The following is an 11,822-nucleotide window of genomic DNA, read 5'->3' as shown; positions in this document are numbered from 1 at the left end:
TCTAGGAGTGGATCACTGGACAGCGGCCAAGAACATCCTGAAGTACCTGAAAAGGACTAAGGATATGTTTCTCGTTTATGGAGGTGACAAAGAGATCGTCGTAAATGGTTACGTCGATGCTAGTTTTGACACTGATCCGGATGACTCTAAGTCACAAACCAGATACGTATTTATATTGAATGGTGGAGCTGTCAGTTGGTGCAGATCCGGATGACTCTGGATGAAGGAGTTCATATCTGATCTAGGTGTAATACCTAGTGCATCGGGTCCAATGAAAATCTTTTGTGACAATACTGGAGCAATTGCCTTGGCAAAGGAATCCAGATTTCACAAAAGAACCAAACACATCAAGAGACGCTTCAACTCCATCCGTCGTCAAATCAAGGAGGGAGACATAGATATTTGCAAAATACATACGGATCTGAATGTGGCAGACCCGTTGACTAAGCCTCTTCCATGAGTTATACATGATCAACACCAAGACTCCATGGGTGTTAGAATCATTACAATGTAATCTAGATTATTGACTCTAGTGCAAGTGGGAGACTGAAGGAAATATGCCCTAGAGGCAATAATAAAGTTGTTATTTAAATTTCCTTATATCATGATAAATGTTTATTATTCATGCTAGAATTGTATTAATCGGAAACTTGATACATGTGTGGATACATAGGCAAAACACGGTGTCCCTAGTAAGCCTCTACTAGACTAGCTCGTTAATCAAAGATGGTTAAGTTTCCTAACCATAGACATGTGTTGTCATTTGATGAATGGGATCACATCATTAGGAGAATGATGTGATGGACAAGACCCATCCGTTAGCTTAGCATAATGATCATTAAGTTTTATTGCTATTGCTTTCTTCATGTCATATACATATTCCTTTGACTATGAGATTATGTAACTCCCGGATACCGGAGGAATACCTTGTGTGCTATCAAACGTCACGACGTAACTGGGTGATTATAAAGATGCTCTACAGGTATCTCCAAAGGTGTTTGTTGGGTTGGCATAAATCGAGATTAGGATTTGTCACTCCGAGTATCGGAGAGGTATCTGTGGGCCCTCTCGATAATGCACATCACAATAAGCCTTGCAAGCAATGTGACTAATGAGTTAGTTGGGGGATGATGCATTACGAAACGAGTAAAGAGACTTGCCGGTAACGGTATTGAACTAGGTATGAAGATACCGACGATCAAATCTCGGGCAAGTAACATACCGATGACAAAGGGAATAACGGATGTTGTCATTACGGTACGACCGATAAAGATCATCATAAAATATGTGCGAACCAATATGAGCATCCAGGTTCTGTTGTTGGTTATTGATCGGAGAGGTGTCTCGGTCATGTCTACATAGTTCTCGAACCCGTAGGGTCCGCACGCTTAACGTTCGATGACGATTTTGTATTATATGAGTTATGTGATTTGGTGACCGAATGTTGTTCGGAGTCCCGGATGAGATCACAGACATGACGAGGAGTCTCGAAGTGGTCGAGAAGTAAAGATTCATATGTAGGACGATAGTATTCGGACACCGGAAGTGTTCCGGGGGTACCGGGTACATATCGGGGCACCGAAGGGGTTCCGGGCACCCCCCCAAACTATATGGGCCTAATGGGCCAAGAGAGGGATAGACTAGCCCCTAAGGGGCTGGTGCGCCCCCCTATAGGTCGAATAGGGGGAGAAGGAAAGGAAGGGGAGGGATAAGGAAAGGGGAGGATTCGACCTCCCCCTTTCCTTCCCTCCCTCCTCTCTTTCCTCCCCCCCCGATGCATATGGAAGGGGGGCATGCCGACTTGGAGGAGGCGCCCAAGTAGGATCCCTCCTACTTGGGGTGCCCCTTGCTGCTCCCCTCCCTCTCCCACCTATATATATATATATATATATATATATATATATATATGTGGGGGGGGCACCGCTAGAACACACAACATTGATTCCTAGCCGTGTGCGACGCCCCCCTCCCCAGTTTACGCCTCCGGTCATATTCACATAGTGCTTAGGCGAAGCCCTGCGCGGATCACTTCACCATCACCGTTACCACGCTGTCGTGCTGACGAAACTCTCCCTCGACACTTTGCTGGATCAAGAGTTCGAGGGACGTCATCGAGCTGAACGTGTGCAGAAATCGGAGGTGCCTTATGTTCGGTGCTTGATCGATCGGAACGAGAATAAGTTCGACTACATCAACCGCGTTGTCAAACGCTTCCGCTTTCGGTCTATGAGGGTACATGGACACACTCTCCCCCTCTCATTGCTATGCATCTCCTAGATAGATCTTGCGTGAGCATAGGATTTTTTTTGAAATTGCATGCTACGTTCCCCACCATATATTACATAATCATTGCCTTGCATATCGTCATAACTTTGCGCTTTTCTATCAATTGCTCGACAGTAATTTGTTCACCCATCGTATTATTTGCTATCATGAGAGAAGCCTCTAGTGAAACCTATGCCCCTCGGCTCTATTCTCCATCATATTAGTTTATGATCTACTATTTTGCAATCTTTTATTTTCAGATCTATAAACCAAAAAACCCAAAAATATTTACGTTATCTTTTGTTTAGTTTTATCTATCTCTATCAAATCTCACATTTGCAAGTGACCGTGAAGGGATTGACAACCCCTTTATCGCGTTGGGTGCAAGTGTTTGATTGTCTGTGCAGGTATTGGTGATTTGAGCATTCTTCTCCTACTGGATTGATGCCTTGGTTCTCTAACTGTGGGAAATACGTATCTCTCACTACTGCAGGATGCTGCTAACACGACACTACGATCATAGACCCTTCGACGAAACTGTGTGTGATGCAATAATCGCAAACGGTGGTGTAAAAACCGTAAAAAAAGGTGCAAAACGTTTGCGATGGAGGATGCATCAAACACGGTTCTGATTTTAGTTGCGTGTGCGATGCATGGCATACGGTTCAGTTCAATTAACTGTTTGTGATGAGGAGGAACAAAAGAAACGGGCAGCCAAATGGAGGTGTGTGCGATATACAGCATATGGTTCACTCGGATGAACTGTTTGTGATTAGGCAACACAAAAGAAACGGTCAGCCAGATCAAGGTGTGTGCGATATACGGCATGCGGTTCACTCAGATGAACTGTTTGTGTTGAGACAAGAGAACAGAAATGGTTCAATATAACAAGATGTGTGTGATACGCGGCAAATAGGCCTATAATCAGAAATGTGTGCAAAGACCGATAATTACACAGACGGTTGCTGCTAATAAGACGTGTGTGTTGTGCGATGGGATTGTATACAGAACAACAACATATATATACACACACTTATAAGGACATGGTTGCATAACCAAATTAAACATCCACTTACATAGGTGGCTACTACAACCATGGCATTTGCACACACCAAAGTAAACTATTACAAGCATAATTACATAGGTGGCTACTACACACATGACATTTCCACACACCAATAAAGTAAACTATATATTACATGCATGATTAACTAGCATAAACGATCATCTGATCATCATCTACTTCTTGTGACACTTGCTCTGCTTGTGGCTCGATCCGGGCTCGTCGATTTGGGTAACGAGGCACTTCCTCATGTCAACGATCCGCCTGTGCATCTCGTAGCATGTGTACATGCTCTTAGCCGTGAACCTGAGGTGAGGTTCATCCAGTTGCCACATCCAGGCCCTGTGCCAGGATACGGGACTTGTTCTCTGGGCATCCTGCTTCATCTTTTCGTAGTAGGAGTCGATGATGGCCGAGGCGAGTTCGACCAGGGAGTCCTTCTTCGTGCTGCCCCAGACCCTGTAGTGGTCACGGATTTTGATAAGGTTCTTGCAGGCCAAGCCCGTAACACTGAGCGCTTTTACATCGTCGTTGGTTTCCATCGTGGCAAACTTGTAGTCGGTGCTGTTGACAAACTTGTTGAAACGGTCGCAAGGCTCTGTGGCCATGCAGTAGTGGTAGATGAGGACATGATGGCGCACGCACAACTGGGCGACGGCAACCTTCTAATATATGCCGGGATGACCGGCGGTGTACTGGAGGTCGATGCCTACCACCTTGTACTTGTCTCGAGCAAGCAACTGCTCAACGCTGTTGATGTAGTTGTCCACCACGACCGGGTCGATGGCGTACACCACCGAGGGATCCATCTCCCTCGTGTGGGTCTCCACTCTATGCTCGCCGAACTCCATTGGAGCACCGCTAGACATCCCCTCTCTATGTGTCGTCATGGGTGTGCTTGTTGCATTGTGGGGCGCGATCGAAAGGTTGAAGAGACTAAGGTTATAATGGCCGCGGGAATTAAAGGGGAAGCCGGACGGCCAGGAGTATCGGCAGGCCCTGATGGCAGTTCTAATTTGCAGCGCGTAACCTCATTGTGCCGCACGTAACTGCATCGCATGGCAACACGCGCGGCGCAACCGCATGCATATGGGGCCCCCGACGTGATCATGCGCACACCCAACCGCTGGCAGAGCGCGCGCGGAGGGACGCGAGCAGAGCGCTCCGCGGTCGCCTCAACGGCGAGCAACCATATATATATGCATATATATATATATACATATATATATATACATATATATATATGCATATATATATATATATATGCATATAGCAGTTGAACACGCAAGGAAAAGTTGTCCACAAGCCGAGCGCGCCGACGGACGCGAGCAGAGCGCGCCAACAGACGTGAGTAGAGCGCGCCGCGGCGCCTAACAGTGAGTTAGACCTTCATTCAAGCCAATCAACATGTGTTCAAAAAACAAAAATTATCAAAAAGTAACGAGATAGACACTGGCAGCACAACTTATAAATTGACGGATGGAGTACTAGTTAGAGTGATGCATATAATTAAGCAAAGGGATCGCACATGTCTGTACTGACTTGAACGAGAATGGAATAGCACAATAAGAATTAAGGCCACGATGATGTGATCGCAGTGGTGGTTACAGGAGGCAAGAAGAAAGATGCATCCATCAACGTACGACCTCCTCCTCCTCAACTCAGTGCGCCGGGCCACCGACCGGCGGCTAAGGAGCGGCGGCTTTTGTGGCGAGGTCAAGGTGCTTCGTAGCAAAGGCATCCAAGTCTTCCAGCCGGCTGAAAAAGGCCAACGTCGTAGCGTCCTCACTGGCCTTGTAGATACCTATGTACATGATTTGCTCGTACACATGGATGTGTAGGTCGACGGATTCTTGCAGGGCGAGGCGCCTCGCGGCGAGTGCGACCTCCAGGTGGACATTCTTCGTGGCATCGGCGAGCAGTCGCAGGGCCACCAGTGATTGAAACATGTTCCGACCATGGAGGCCGATTAGGGTGGCAGGTAATGAGGAGCCCGGGCACGCGGGCTGGAGGAGTACGGCAATGTCGTTCGTGAGCTTCTTGACGATGGTGAACCTGTTGGTGGTGCGAACGATCATTTGGTCCAACTGAGAGTCGTAGCTGGCGTCGACGGCGGCCATCCACTAGTCAGTCGCCAACACCGTCTGGAGACGATCCACGGTGCCATGCCGCAGGCCGGCGTCGTGGACCATCTGGCACAGCCGCTGGCCCTCGCGCGCATCGCCGCCATGGGTCTGGAGTGAGCACTTTTGCGCTTATTAGTGTAGGTGCTTAGGAAAATGCTTAGGTGCGTACGATGTGGTAGGTGCATTGGAATGGAGGGGCGCCTTTATATGAGTGCAAATTGCGTTGCATTCACATCGTGCAGCCTCTTTTCCCGGTCCTCCTCCCATTACTTCCCTCATGCATTCACACGATGCTAATTGAAGGAGGATGCATCATTGGCCGTTCGACATTTCGGGAACCGCTACCCTCTCCCTCGTCTGCATTAAAGCCGTATCGGGAACTGCGCTGCCCGCTGTCAAATCGAATAGTACTGCACCACCCGCTGCACGCCCGGCTGAACACGCCTCCTCGCCTCCATCTATGCTTAATTACTGAATTTTAGTTGCAAAAATTAGATACTGCTAGTGATTTTTAGCTTCATATTTTGACGAATCACAGTGTTACAAGGTTGACAAATGGCAATGTTACCAGATCAACAAATGTCAATCTTTCTAGTTTGACAAATGGCAACATACCCAATATGACAGATGCAAATCTTACCAAATTGTTTGTACGTGGTTGCACACGGGTCATCCAAAACAACCGTTTGCGTTGAAGGGATGCACAAATCCTGCGCTGTCGATTTTCCCTCGACTTAAGGGGGAATACCATAGCTCTCACTTTGCATACGGGTGTTCTATCTAAAACGTTTGCGATCAAGAGCTGCAGAAATCCTGCTCGGCACATTTTCTCTTGGCTTCTTGGGGAAGCTGTCGGTTTGCATACGGGTGTTCTAACTAAAACGTTTGCGATCAAGAGCTACACAAATCCTGCTCGGCACATTTTCCCTTGGCTTCCTGGGGAAGCTGTCAGTTTGCATACGGGTGTTCTAACTAAAACGTTTGCGATGAGTGTTTTATATTTAAAAACCATTGACGTTTTTTCAAAAGAAAATCGTTTGATAAGTCTGTACATTAAGAGAGAAAAACGCAAGTTCGTTCAAACCATATCTTTCATTCAGTCACACTGCGAATTTATATTCATATGATCGAGAACTCGAGATACAGTATTTAACCCCAAAAAACTATTTCCGGCGACGGCGGAGGCGGCGTGCCGCGCCGTTGTTGTCGTTGTCGTCCTCCGGGACGCCGTTATTGAAGTCTTTAAGGCAGCACAAAATGTTCTTCACTTGTAAATCAAACATCATGTCGTCGGGCGATCGACGGGCGGGGCGCGGGAGGACGGCAACTGTCGCCGCTGAGAGGTAGCAGTCGAAGGCAGCGTCGCATGCCGCTGAGGGGGCACGCACACAGGCACGGGCGCAGCGGGTGCAGCCAAACGCATGGGGACCAGCGCCGCGGTGGGTGGAGGGGCGCGCACGGGTAGGGGCACATGCGCGGCGGGTGTAGCCAAACGCACGGGGGCCGGCGCCACGGTGGGTGGAGGGGGCGCGCGCACAGGCATGGGCACGGGCGCTAGCGCTGGCATGTACACGAGCTCGCGCGGGTCCGCGGAGACCTCGCTGACGCCCGCAGCTTCCAGCTGTGCGATAGTGCTCGGCGACCAGCCCGTCAATGCTACGGGGATGGTCGCTGGCGCTGGCACGGGGATGGGAGCTGGGACAGGAGCGGGGACAGCAACCGCCGTGGCCAGCTCGTTCTGGGCCATGTCCATGAGGCCCCATTCCTCCTTATTTTCTATCTCCTCCGGCTCGGAGTCGACTTCACCAAACTTGAAGACTAGTGGCAGATGATCATTCTGCGCCATGGCCTTGGTGGAGGTCTGCAGGAGGGAGGGGAATGGGAGGCGAACAGTAAGGCCGCCCGTATTAAACAGCGGACCGGGCGCCATTAATGGAAAGGAAGGCGGGCGTCCATGGAAGTCAAAGGGCTCACTTCCCAATGAGCCTGCGCAGCGTACAGCTCGCACGCTTCTCGGTGACCCTGTGCATTGGAGGACAGCTTGCACGCCTCTCGGCCAGCCTGCGCATGGGACTCCGCTCGCACGCCTCCCGTTCAGTCAAGGTCAAGCAGCTGTCCGCACGACACCTCCTATAGCCATTAAAACTAAGACACGTGGCGTCACGTGAATGGTTAACAGGACGCACACGATTTAAATTATACAAACGTTTGAGATATTAAAGTGGCAGCTATTTTTTCAAAATGCCTTTGTTGGCTGTTATTCGATTGCGCATTCTTTCAAAATGGACACAAAAATACCACAGCATGTCGGGTGCCATTGCATGATAGCATGCCAAGTTCCATGAATTTCAGACGAGTTTTAGATTTACTATAATTCAAAAACAAAGTATCTCAATATTTTGTCGGCAATCAACGGTGCCCTGATGTTTGAAATTCATTCTCATTTCTTGCATGGGACCTAAGCATGCACCCAAGGATACAGATTTGATTTTTCAACCAATTTATATGCATTAGAGCATGTGCATGTAGTTCAAATTTGAATTATGCACATAAATCCATTGAAAACTCAATTAATGCATAAAAACGTCCAAACGAGCCCCAAAAAATCACAAAAATTTGACACAACACTCCTGTTGTTCTATGTTGACACGAGAATTTTTTTGAAAGCAATAAGAGGCAATGGATATCGTTTTGTCCCCAAAGGTGGGACGTTCCCTACCGAAGCCAGCAGACTTGTTGTGAGAAGCTCTGGTTTGTGAGAAGCATATCCTCAAACCTGCCGCAAATGGGACAAAATTTTTACCACAGCATGTTGATGCCGCTCCATGATAGCATGCCAAGTTTCCTGAATTTCAGACAAGCTTTAGATTTACTAGAATTTAAAACCAGGTATCTCAATATTTGCAGCCGAGTGACTATGGCAGGGTGTTTGACATTCATTCCCATTTCTTGCATGGGACCTAAGCATGCAACCAAGGGCACAAATTTGAATTTTCAACCAATTTATATGCATTAGAGCATGTGCATGTAGTTCAAATTTGAATTATGCACATAAATGCATTGAAAACTCAATTAATGCATAAAAATGTCCAAACGAACCCCAAAAAATCCCAAAAATTGACACAATACTCCTATTGTTCTATGTTGACACGAGAAATTTTTTGAAAGCAATAAGAGGCAATGGATATCGTTTCGTCCCCAAAGGTGGGACGTTCCCTACCGAAACCATCAGGCTTGTTGTGAGAAGCTCTGGTTTGTGAGAAGTATATCCCCAAACCTACCCCAAATGGGACAAAAAATTTACCATGGCATGTTGATGTCGCTCCATGATAACATGCCAAGTTTCATGAATTTCAGACGAGCTTTGGATTTACTAGAATTTAAAAACCAGGTATCTCAATGTTTGCGGCTGAGTGACCGTGGTAGGGTGTTTGACATTCGTTCCCATTTCTTGCATGGGACCTAAGCATGCAACCAAGGACAAACATTTGATTTTGCAACCCGTTTTTATGGACAGAGCACATTCATGTAGTTCAATTTTGAATTATGCACATAAATGCCTAGAAAACTCAATTAATGTATAAAAATGTCCAAACGATCCCTGAAAAAAATCCAAAGTATAACACAACACTCCTGTTGTTCTATGTTGACACGAGAATTTTTTTGAAAGCAATAAGAGGCAACAGATATCGTTTTGTCCCCAAGGTGGCACGTACCCTACCGAAACCATCAGGCTTGTTGTGAGAGAAGCTCTGGTTTGCGAGAAGCTTATACCCACACCTGCCTCAAATGGGACGATATTTTTACCACGGCATGTCGCTGCCGTTCCATCATATCATGTCAAGTTTCATGAATTTCAAACGAGTTTTCGATTTACGAGAATTTTAAAACCATGTATCTCAATGTTAGCGGTCGAGCGACAGTGTCAAGGTGTTTGACATTCATTCTCATTTCTTGCATGTGACCTAATCTTGCAACCAAGGACAAACATTTGATTTTGCAACCCGTTTTTATGGACGGAGCACGTGCATGTAGTTCAATTTTGAATTATGCAGATAAATGCATAGAAAACTCAATTAACGTATAAAAATGTCCAAACGATCCCCGAAAAATCCAAAATTTAACACGATACTCCTGTTGTTCTATGGTTACACCAGGAAAAAAATTGAAATGAAGAAGAGGCGACGAATATCGTTTTGTCCACAAAGGTGAAACATTTCCCTAATGGAACCATGAGGCTTTCTTGTGAAAAGCTCTGGTTTGTGAGAAGCTTATACCACAACCTGCCCCAAATGGTACAATATTTTTTACCCCAGCATGTTGATGTCATTCCATGATAGCATGCCAAGGTTCATGATTTCAGACGGGTTTTGGATTTACTAGAATTACAAAAGCAAGTACCTCAACATTTGCCGGAGAGCCACGGTGCCATGGTGTTCGAAATTCATCCCCATTTCTTGCATGGGACATAAGCATAAACCCATGGACACATATATGATTTTACAACCCATGTTGGTGCACCGGACCATGTGCATGTGCTTTAATTTTGAATTGTGCACCCGGAATGGTTAGAAAACCAATTTAATGTATAAAATTTCCAAACGAACCCTGAATAATTCCAATTTTTTACGACACACATATAGTTGCATGTTCACTGCAGATAAAAGGTCTAGCAATTCAAACACCGTCCATTGCCGCTGTGACCCCATTATGTAATACAAATCAAGACGAAAAATCAAGTAGATCCCACACAATTTATTATCACCAACCGTGTGAGATGCAGCACAAAATATCTTGGAGCACCGTCAGATTATAGTACGCATACGGCTTACGCGAGAAGGTGCGATGGCTACAGTCCACAGCCCGCTGTGAATAAGGGACCGTGTCTGACGACACTTTGCGCGCCAGTTTTTTTGCTGAAGCGATTCCAAATTTTCGGCCCCCTCCCCCTTACCAAAAGCCACATTTTCCCTTTTTTCGCCTTCCTTTGCGAGTTGAAACCTTCACTCCTTGCTTGCAGCGCCGCCTCCTCGCCGGCGACCCTCCTTCACGCTGCTCGGCCTCGCCTATCCAGGCAGGTAATCCACACCCGACCCCCATCTTCCTCCTCCTTCCACATCCCACATGCCCCGATTGCCGGCGCGAGCGCGACACCTTCCACCCAAATCACCGACCCCTCCACCAAATAAGAGCCGGCCTAAGCCATGGTGCATGCAGTATAGCCAGGATCTCAAGGAGCATTTGGCAGCGGAGAAGCAAATCGCGGCCGAACGCGCGGATGAGGTCGCGATGGCTGCCATTCGTGCCGACCCCCCAGATCTTGGAGGAGCACCTCGCCGTCGAGGCCACCGTCGATGCCTCGCGCGCCAATGCCGCGACGCGGTTGGCTGCTTTAAACGACAGTTCGTGGCGTTTTCTCGAGGCCACCGTCGGTGCCTTCGACGAAGACTATGAGGTGTTTTCTCAACATGCACGTGCTTTCCTCATCTCGAGAGCCAACAGGTTGGTGCCCGGAGCGACTCAGGCAACTCACCGCTACGACGAGGGCACCCACGAAGCGGAGGCCTCGCCCTCTTCCATGTCCAAGGAGCCAATCATCATCGATATCTCCGACAACGAGGAGTAACTTGTCTTATTAGCTCACTATAAGGACCCATGTTCAGTTTGCTAGCTACTGCCTTTCCTTAACAAATTCTAGTGAATTGTGCTATCTACTTTTACCATGCAATCTTTTGCTCTAGAGTATATGTTCTATATGTCGTGCAATGTGGTGTTCAGTTAACTGTTTGGTTCAATTCTGCAAATGTGATGTTCAATTCTTCAGGGTGCAATTTTCCAAGTTGTCAAGCATGCTTGGTTTGGTTAACTGTCCGATCTCCAATTTTCCACCTTGCGCAAACGTTTACCACATAAAAACTGTGTGTGATGGACAGCCTTTGCCACACAGTTTCTTCTACGGACCGTGTGCGATGCAATCAATAACGCAAACGATAAAATTGTTAATATCGTGTGCAATGGCAACGCTATCACAAATGATTTAACGGGAAAAATTGTGTGTGATGTACCTGTGAACGGAAACGTTTTCCTTGGAGCGACTGTGTAGGATGTACATACGAATGGAAACGTTTAGCGGGGACTGACTGTGTGGGATGTACTTGCGACCGGAAACAATTTCGCATGTATAATTGTATTTTTTAGCTCTACTGTACGTATTTCCGTATTTGAGCGCTCGTCGGTCGCACACGACCTTATTTTGCCGAGCGTGTGTGCCAGGAGGGCATATCCCCGACGGTTTCTGGGTCGTGTGGGAAGGACCCCCTTATCGCCGTCACTCACTAAGCGATGGTTCCAAATGCCGTCGCGGAAAG

This window comes from Triticum aestivum, chromosome 5D (assembly GCF_018294505.1).
Source record: "Triticum aestivum cultivar Chinese Spring chromosome 5D, IWGSC CS RefSeq v2.1, whole genome shotgun sequence".
Classification (NCBI taxonomy): Eukaryota; Viridiplantae; Streptophyta; class Magnoliopsida; order Poales; family Poaceae; genus Triticum; species Triticum aestivum.
Note: the sequence above shows the minus strand (reverse complement) of the source record.